We start from the raw sequence: 9,943 nt of genomic DNA, 5'->3' as shown, positions 1-9,943 counted from the left end.
AATTGAGTCAACTGATTGAGAAAAAGCTGACTGAAGGAAGAAAAAAAAATGATTGGTGGAAATAAAGAGGATGACACAGAGAGCTTAATTTAGAAAAAGCTAACTAAAAGATGGAAATAGAGATTGGAGAGATAAATGATTTAATTAATTAATTTAGTATGTGCTTGTATTTAGATTTAGATTATTAATTTAATCTTTGCATGAGATATTATTCAAATAATTGAATTTATTAATTCAATTTAGCATTTGAATATATTTAGAACTTGACTTTGATTTTCAATTTGGTTTTTGAAATCATGCACATGTAATTTGAATTTGGAAGAAATAATGAAATTAGAATTTGGGGATTTGGAAATGGAAGAATTAATTAGCTAATTAAATAATTTAAAGAAACTATTTAATTATTTAGAAATGGAATTTAATTAAATAATAAAGATTATTTAATTTAAAGGATTAAATCACAATTAATTAAATAATTAATATTTAATTAATATTTAGAAGAGGGTTGAATGATTAGATGTTTTAGAGAGAAATTGAATAATTAGTAATTTATTTAAATAATAAAGATTATTTAAATTGGGAAATGAACCATAATTAATTAAATAATACATATTTAATTAATATTTAGAAAATAATTAAAATGATTAAATGATGATAGAATAGGAAAATAGAATAATTAATAAGATGAAGAAATATGAAATTAGAAGAATTTAGAAGAATAAGTTTAATTGACTTAATTAAATAATAAAAAGATTATTTAATCAATTAGAGGAATAATTAGTACATGATCAATGAGACATTTTTAGGTGTCTACATTTGCTCCTCTTTAAGACGATGTCAGAACGACATTGTTTCAAAGAAAATGAAAAATTATGCCCTATGCCTTGGTATTGCTGTATAGTGTAAATATGCCCCCTCGGAAAAGGTGGTCGGAAAATTCAAAAATTGAGACCATGTTTTCGATACCAGTTTAAAGAGAAAGCGTGTGAAATTTCGTGTCATTTTGAGATCGTTTGAGTAGGCTACAAGTTGTTTGAAGCTGGTGGGGACCACGGGCATCAGGTTGTCATAAAACCCTAATTTTTTTTTTGAGCTATAAATAGAGAATTCTAGGTTTTCATTTGCTCATTTGTGATTTGGTAGTTCCTTGATTTCTTTGCAATATTTGTGCCTATTTCTAAGTATTTTGATCATCATGGCTGGTTATAGAGCTTGATTGCACTTGTCGGATTGAGTACGTTCATTTCAGAGACCTCCAGGGACTGGTGGCATGGTATTTTTCATTGTTTTTTTTTTTCTGATTTTTGCCTGTTTTTATGCCTATTTTTCAAAAATTGTCCTTGATCATTTTTTGCTCTGCGTTACGAAATTGCTTGTCGATTTTCATGCATTAGTGTTTAGTGTACCGCAAATGCTTTAAATGCTACTGTAGCGTCGTAAATTGTACGCACTCGCTAGGGTGGTACAATTTCACACCTAGTTTAGCACCCGCCTTAGTGCGTTCTGCATTCTGCATTGCATTTCTCCTTAAGCACTTAATTAATCAAATTAATTAGGTCTAAGGTCCTATTTCATCATCACAAAGTTGGGCCCTTTCACTAAAGCGCGCCCTTCGCATTTTATTCCTCCAATACATCACTCAACCAAAAACCCTAATTAAGTCCTATTTCGAACTTGGGGGCTTGGTTTTGGGGTCAAAACATCTCGAAATCACCTGTAACTTCGGGATTCTCTCTAAAATCATCATATCCGACGGCCCTGAAAATTTGGTGAAAAGTTGTCGGGACCATGGCGCCCGGTGCACATGGTCCCGGACATTTTTCCCGAAATTTTAGGAGCGTGATCCAATCATAAAATAAAGCTTAACCCCAAGAAATTGGCGGGATATTCAATCTCTAGGTCGGCCAAAATACGAATTTACGACCTAGGGTTTCATACATAAGAGCTCTCTTTCTTCATTTGGAAGGATCGGATTTTTGTTTTCCAAGAACTTCATATGCAGCGAAAGAGCAGATCTTGGAGGACTTCAACAACATTCAACATCTTTTTATCAAGCATCTATCAAATTCATTCATCCACTTAGGGCTTGGAAGACATTGAAGAACAATAGGAGATTACTGACTGAAGATTGGCTTGTACTCCTCCCTTGAGGGTTGGGTATGATTTCGTATTGTTTTCATGTCTTTACATAAGCTTTGATACATCATTTATTCATGCTTTATATCACATTGCATCTTGATTTAGAGCATTTACATTATCATTTGCAAGCAATTAGGGTTTACTTTTTAGGTTGCTCTAGTTTGCTTTCTTGCATTTTGGACCTTGCACACACACTAGGTCTGCACACACAATACATTTTACAAAACAACTTGGCTATTCGTGGAGGTGGAAATCACCAAAGCGGGGGGTTTGACTAAGGCAAAACCCTATATAGCCGCTCCTCCCCCTTTTTCAGATATTATTGCAGGTTTCGGGATTCGGACGACACCGAGGGATACAGATCCGAAGAGAGAAAGTTGGAACAACACTCTGTGTGAAATTGCAGAGCAGGAGACTGGGACAGGGGCGCTGGGCGCCCTGGTCCTGCCAGGACAGGGGCGCTGGGCACCCTGGTCCCTAGGACAGAGGCGCTGGGCGCCCTGGTCCTCTGGACAGACAGTTTGCAGACAGTTTCCAGACTGTGTTTTAGAGTGCAGAACAGTGGTTCCAGTGCAGTTTTCAAGACAGTGGCGCCTGCGCCCCCGTCCCGAACATTTTCAGTCCGATTTTGACTCCGGGTACATATTTGCATTCTTATTTCATCCTTGTACTTACAGCTGTTCATTGTTTAATCTCAATTCTGCAATCTTGTTATTAGTTCATACTTGCAATTTGAGATTAGGGTTTGAACTTGCATTACTTGATCTTACAATTTCAACAAGGGAATAGGAATCCTAATAGATATCCCGTGGTTCTCTCTTTCACCAAAAGAAGTAGCCAATTGTGCGATATCTCTAGGCTCTTTCGTATTCCGTAATGTGTGTCAAAGAGTAGGATTAGGGTATGTTGACCTAGTCTCGCTTTTTCCCTACACATTTTGGTGAACCCAACGTGAATCTATCATTGCTTCCTCTTGCATTGCATTTATTAGATCTAGATCTAGATTTAGTGTGTTTTCATTTCATTTTCGTTAAAAAAAGAAAAAAAAAGAGAGAGTGTGTTTCTTTGCATTGTGTGTTTAAATTTTATGTAATCCTTTCAAAATGTCAGATTTTTATTTGCAAAATGTTCATGCTTTTGATGATTATTATGAGTATAGCCAAGATGAATTAGATGAAGCTTTAGATGAGTTTTTAAACCCTAAGGATGCTAAACCTTCATTTTACCAAAAACTCATAAACCTTGTTACTATGCCATTTAGGTGTGATGAGAAAGATAAGTCGAATGATTCCTCTCAAGGATACATTCCTATCCACTCTTCCCCTGAATCTAGTAACATGGTTGTTTTCAATAATCCCCTCTATGAGGAGATGTCTCCTTTTGAATCAAAAGACAAACCTTTTAACCGATATGATCATGCTTTGTTGGATGATGCTCTTGATGGCTTTGTGGCTTTATCGAAATCTTTAAACAAAAACAAAACTCCTAAATTGGTTAACATGATAAACTTGAATGAGCATAAAAAGCCTCTCTTTGAAGTCCAAGGAGCTTATCCTTCTCCCACCTTTCAAGTTTCTAAATCACCTCTCCTTACTGTTCAAGGAAGGTATGATCATGATTCCTTTCACACCCCGAATAAACCAATCATCACTGTACAAGGAAGAAAACCTATAAGTCCTTACAATTATGCTAAGCAAATAACTAGAGAGAGTTATCATGCGGTTGCCCATACCTATCATACCAGAAATAATAGGCAACCTAATCCTCCTCCTATTATTCCAGTCTCTCTTCCTAATCCTCAACCAATTCTTCCTCAAGCTCCTCGTATTTCGCAAGTTATGGGTAAGGAATATGATCTCATAGAACAACTTAAAGCTACCCCTACTAAGATATCCCTTTGGGATTTGATTCAAACTTCTTCCGCTTATCATGGAATGTTACAAGATGCCTTGAAAGATTTGAATGTTCCTCCACCGAATACATCTAGTAATATAGCATCTTTTGTTAACTCTGTGATGAATCCTAAAGCTCAAATTGTGTTTACCCAAGATGAGTTGCCTACTAGTGAAATTCAACAACAACATGATCCCTTGATGATTGTGGTTGTCATGAAAGACACTGCTATAAGACGAACACTAGTAGATAATGGCTCTAGCCTTAATGTGTGTAGCATTAATTTATTGCATAAGATGAATGTGGATACGTCTCTTATGGAGCCTGACTCTCGTCCCATTCGGGGCTTTGACAGTGTGGCTAAGACTTCATTAGGTATCATCACCTTACCTCTCACAATGGGACCTATTACTTTGCCTACTCCTGTCCATGTTATGCCGGGAAATTTAACATATAACTTGTTATTAGGGAGGCCTTGGATTCACAGCATGCAAGCTGTCCCCTCTACATTGCATAGACAAGTTAAATTCGTTTATAACAATAAGACATACACTTTGATGGGTGGTACTAATTTTCAAGCTTGTCTGCAAACATCTAATTCCAAAGGAGATTCTTCTAAGCCATCCTCGTCTAGTGATGACTCTTTAAACAAGAAACCTATCAATGAGTCTTCGTTCTGCGATGATCAAAATCCTTTGGATGAGTCTAGAACTCCTGAAGAAGATCCTTCTTGACTTGAAACTACACATAAAAAGGATTTTGATCCTGAGAAGGTTCTCGCAGAGGATGATTGGGGATCTCTTGATTTTAACCCTACCTTTGTAGGTGAATATAAGGTTCCTTCTAGAGAAATTAAAATTGAAAAGAAGGAAGAAGCTGAGAATCACAAAGTTGAAAAGAAAGAAGAAACTAAAAATCAATCAACCTTACCTGAATCTATGAGTAATAATTTTGTGGCCGCTTCTCAAACTTCTTCTTCTCACATCAATAATTATGAAGAGTTTGATTCTTTGTCTTATGAAAAACCACCTTCTCTTCCTGAAATGGCTGATCGTTATGGTCGTGGTTTTCGCATTTTCGCTAAGCATGGGTATCATGGAAAAGGTTGTGGTGCTAATGAACAAGGGATAAGAGTTCCTCTAGAGACTAATTTTCACAATTATGCCTTTGGACTTGGCTATAATCCCTGTAGACGTACTAAAGCTTCTAAAAAACCATGCATTAGTGTTAATGCTATTTCTACATCTATATCAATGCAACACCCTGAGTATATTGATGGGGATCCTTCGGGTGATTGTGCTTTGGATATCTTCCCTACCGACGATGCTTTAGCTGAGTTCTTGGGAGCCTATGACACTCTTCCTCGTTATCATCACAATAGGGGACTCCCTTATTGTTTGAACACTGAAGCCTATTTTGGAAAAGAGATTGATAACGATAAGATTGTGAAAGAATTCCCTCAGTTAAAGGATACTCCTCAACAAAGTAATCTTCTCATAAGTGATACCCTTGATGTTAAGATGGATCCTTGCAACAAAGAGAAAGTTATTAAGATTGGAAAATGTTTGGATGAAGAGGAACAAAAACAATATGAAGAACTATTGCATGAATTCCCTGAGATCTTTGCTTGGACATATTCTGACATGCCTGGTATAGATCCTAAGATTGTTACTCATAATATTGTCTTAGTTCCTGATGCTAAGCCCGTGAAACAAAAGATTCGAAAAATGAATCCCAAGGTGGCTCTGCTTGTCAAAGCTAAGATTGAAAAATTATTGGAGGCTGGATTTATCCGCCCTATTGACTATTCCCCATGGATTTCAAATATTGTCGCTGTGGCTAAACCAGATAACAAAATAAGGATGTGTACCGACTTTCGGGATCTAAATAAGGCTTCTTTAAAAGATGTTTTCCCTCTTCCAAACATTGACATGATAGTTGATTCTACGGCAGGACATGCCTTGTTATCCTTCATGGATGGTTTTTCAGGCTATAATCAAATTTTCATAAACCCTCAAGATCAATTCAAAACCGCTTTCACCACTCCCTGGGGTACGTTTTGTTGGATAATGATGCCTTTTGGACTTAAAAATGCCGGTGCAACTTATCAACGAGCGATGACCCTTATCTTTCATGATTATATGCATAAGATTTTAGAGGATTATGTTGATGATATTTTAGCTAAATCCTTTCTTCGCATGGATCATGTTAAAATCCTCCGCCAAATTTTTGAGAGAATTCATAAATATCACATGCGCTTGAATCCCCGAAAATGTGTGTTTGGTGTGGATAGTGGAAAACTATTAGGATTCATAGTTTCGCATCGTGGGATTGAGGTGGATACTAAGAAAATAGATGCTATTGTCAACATGCCACCTCCTAGAAATGTGTCTCAACTTAAAAGCTTACAAGGAAAGAGTCAAGCTATTCGTAGGTTCGTGTCTCAACTTGCGGATCGTACCTTTCCTTTTACTCAACTTCTTAAAAAGGACATCACTTTTCAATGGAATGAGGATTGTCAGCAAGCATTTGAAGATTTAAAAGTGTATTTGGCTAGTCCTCCTATTCTTCAACCTGCCGAACCTTCTAAACCCTTCCTTCTGTATACAGCTGCTTCCTCTCATGCTCTCGCAGCATTGTTGGCACAACATTATAAAGATGGTAAGGAATGTCCGGTTTATTACATAAGCCGTACCTTACTCGATTATGAGACTCGATATTCTGCGATAGAAAGACAATGCTTGGCCTTGGTATTTGCGACTCAGAAATTGAGACATTATCTTTTAAATTCAGAAGTCCATGTCATGGTTAAGTTTGATCCTTTGAAGCATCTTTTCTCTAAAACTGATTTATCAGGACGTCTAGCTAAGTGGGTTATGATGTTAACTGAATTTGACCTTAAATTTGTTTCACAAAGAGCAATTAAAGGACAAGCGTTGACTGATCACTTAGTTAAGGCCCCTTCACCTTTCTCCTTCCCTAACCCTGAGTCCTTTCCTGACGACTTCATTCTTTCTATAGAGAGAGATGAAACTTGGGAGTTATACTTTGATGGCTCTAAGTGTCATACGGGATCGGGGGCAGGTGTTGTTCTGATTTCTCCTACAAAGGAACCCATTCCCTTATCCTATCGTCTAAATTTCCTGTGTACCAATAACATTGCTGAGTATGAGGCTCTTATAGCAGGAATAAAAGCAGCCTTAGCTCTGAATATAAAACACATACATATCTATGGAGATTCGCAATTGATTATAAGACAAGTAATAGGAATATATCAAGCAAAACAAGACAAATTATCACAATATAAAGACCTTGCTGTCTCTTTATTACAAAATTTTGATTCTTATACTATGGAACCCGTTCCTCGAAAAGATAATCGACATGCGGATGCAATGGCATGTGTGGCTTCTCTAGTATCTTTAGAGGACCCTATGGTCGATCTTAATTTTGTTATTCACAATCTTATTTCTCCGGCTATTGAAGATGATTCTAGCTTGGTAACATGTTGTGACTTTGTAGACTCAGACGAATGGTACTCGCATATCGTAAGATATTTGACTGATGGTACCTTTCCTGATTCTGCTAATAGGAACACTAGGGCTAGAATCCGCAAGCTGTCTACTAGGTATATCATTCTTTCTAATGTCCTATATCGAAGGGGTTATGATGGTCTTCTCCTTCGTTGTCTTAACAAGTCGGAAATCCCTGTTGCTCTTGAAGAGGCACATTCAAGTGCCTGTGGGGGGCATTTTGGGGGCAAATCCTTGGTTCATAGATTGCTTCGTATGGGATACTATTGGCAAACTATGCAGAAGGATTCCTTTTCATTTGTTAAAAAATGTCATCAATGTCAACAACACAATAATCTGATTCATGCTCCTGCCCAAGAACTTCATTCTCAAGTAGCTTCTTGGCCTTTCTCCGCATGGGGTTTGGATCTTATTGGAAAAATCTCTCCTCCTTCATCTCAAGGACACACCTTCATTATAACTGCAACAGATTACTTTACGAAGTGGGTAGAAGCTATTCCCCTTCGCTCTACCACTGCTGAAGTGATTTGTCAATTTCTTCTAGAAAACATCATTTCTCGATTCGGGATACCTTCTACTATTATTTCAGATAATGGGACATTGTTTAAGAACAAGGAGGTGAAGAAATTCCTCGAGAAGTATCATATCAAACATCGATTTTCTACACCATATTATCCTCAGTCAAATGGTCAAGCCGAATCATCTAATAAGATAATTGAACAAATTCTTCGTAAAACCGTGAATAAGCATGGTAAGGATTGGAGTAACTAGCTAATCTATGCTCTTTGGGCTTACCGAACGAGTGTACGAATTGCTACGGGAACTACTCCTTATAATCTTGTTTATGGTGCTGATGCTATTATGCCCTTAGAGTTAGAAATTCCATCACTTAGGGTTTCTCTCAAAGGTATAGTAGATGATGACTCTTATAGAGAACAACGACTTCAACAGCTTGAGATGCTTGATGAACAGCGCATAAACACTCTTGAGCATATTCAAGCGTATCACAAAACTCTACAACGAAGCTATAATGACAAGGTTATTCAACGTTCCTTCTCAGTAGGTGACTTAGTCCTTTATGAGAATCAGCGCAATGTGAATGCCTTGCTTGCAGAAAAGGGAAAATTTAGTCCTAATTGGCTTGGACCATATATCGTTATTGAGGATTATGGATCAGGTGCTTACAAAATAGCGGATGTAGACGGTACGCCTCTTAAAGAACCTATTAATGCTATGCACTTGCGTAGAAATATGTTTAATTCTTCATTCTTCATCTATCTTCTTTTTTTCAATTCTTCAACATTGGATAATATGTTAGTATCTCTTAATTAAAGCAAAATAGAATTAAATGTTATGTTGTTTAATCTATATTGCTTCGTTCCTGACAAGCATGTCTTCTTACTTTATAGTTTGTCTTGAATTCATTTATGTAAATTGTAAAAGATTTACATTCCTATTATGCTAGCATATTATACAGTGTCTTTATGTATTAAGTAGAATTGTATCATGTTGTGTTTAAGTTCAAAATTAAATCACATTAGTTATATGATTCTTAGACTTAATGCATATTTCTTCCTTATCATCAATGTAGCACTTGATTAAATATTTTAATTAAGTCACACATGTATCAATTTAATCATGGAGCATTGAGAAATCAATCACATGGCAATTAAATTCTGAACATACATGTACATCTACCAAATGTATTAGATTTAATCAAAACAAAACATACATTGTTTTAAGCATTAAAGATAACACATTTGAGACAAAAGATAAGCATGTATATATACATATATATGTGTGGATCGTATACAAATCTAGGTCACTGTACATCATAAAATCATCTCCTATCCCTAGGGCTAGTGGTTGGAGAGTGTCGACTGGATGCTCCCTCCTGGTCTGGCCATGAAGGTGGACCCATGGGTGTGTAGCACGATACAAATCGTGAGTGACTCCGAGAGGAACTCCTACGATCCCTATCCATAAGGATCGCACGGTAGGTGGTAGCCTTGGTCTGAGCCGCTGCTAGATCTCACTGCGCCTGCTAGAGGTCCTCTGATAGGACTCTCTCTCTCTGCCGCGCCTGCTGGAGGTCCTCTGATAGGACTCTCTCTCTCTCCCTCCATATATCTACCTGTACTCGGAATGGGAAAAACAAATCCTCATGCCGACCTGCGTTCCCCTGAGGCCTATAGGCAATCTGTGAGGAACTGGGGATCTGTGCTATCATGGAAATGTCTGTCATTGCCTGTTGAATCAAGGAACGCCATTCCTGCACATTAGCTGTGGCAGTAGAACAGATTTTTTGTTAGTACCATGCTATATCATCAAAACATTAATCAATCAATATAAACCTACTATACCTGGATCTCCCTCGCGCC

Source organism: Cryptomeria japonica, chromosome 5 (genome assembly GCF_030272615.1).
Source record: "Cryptomeria japonica chromosome 5, Sugi_1.0, whole genome shotgun sequence".
Classification (NCBI taxonomy): domain Eukaryota; kingdom Viridiplantae; phylum Streptophyta; class Pinopsida; order Cupressales; family Cupressaceae; genus Cryptomeria; species Cryptomeria japonica.
This window is presented reverse-complemented; position numbering follows the sequence as displayed.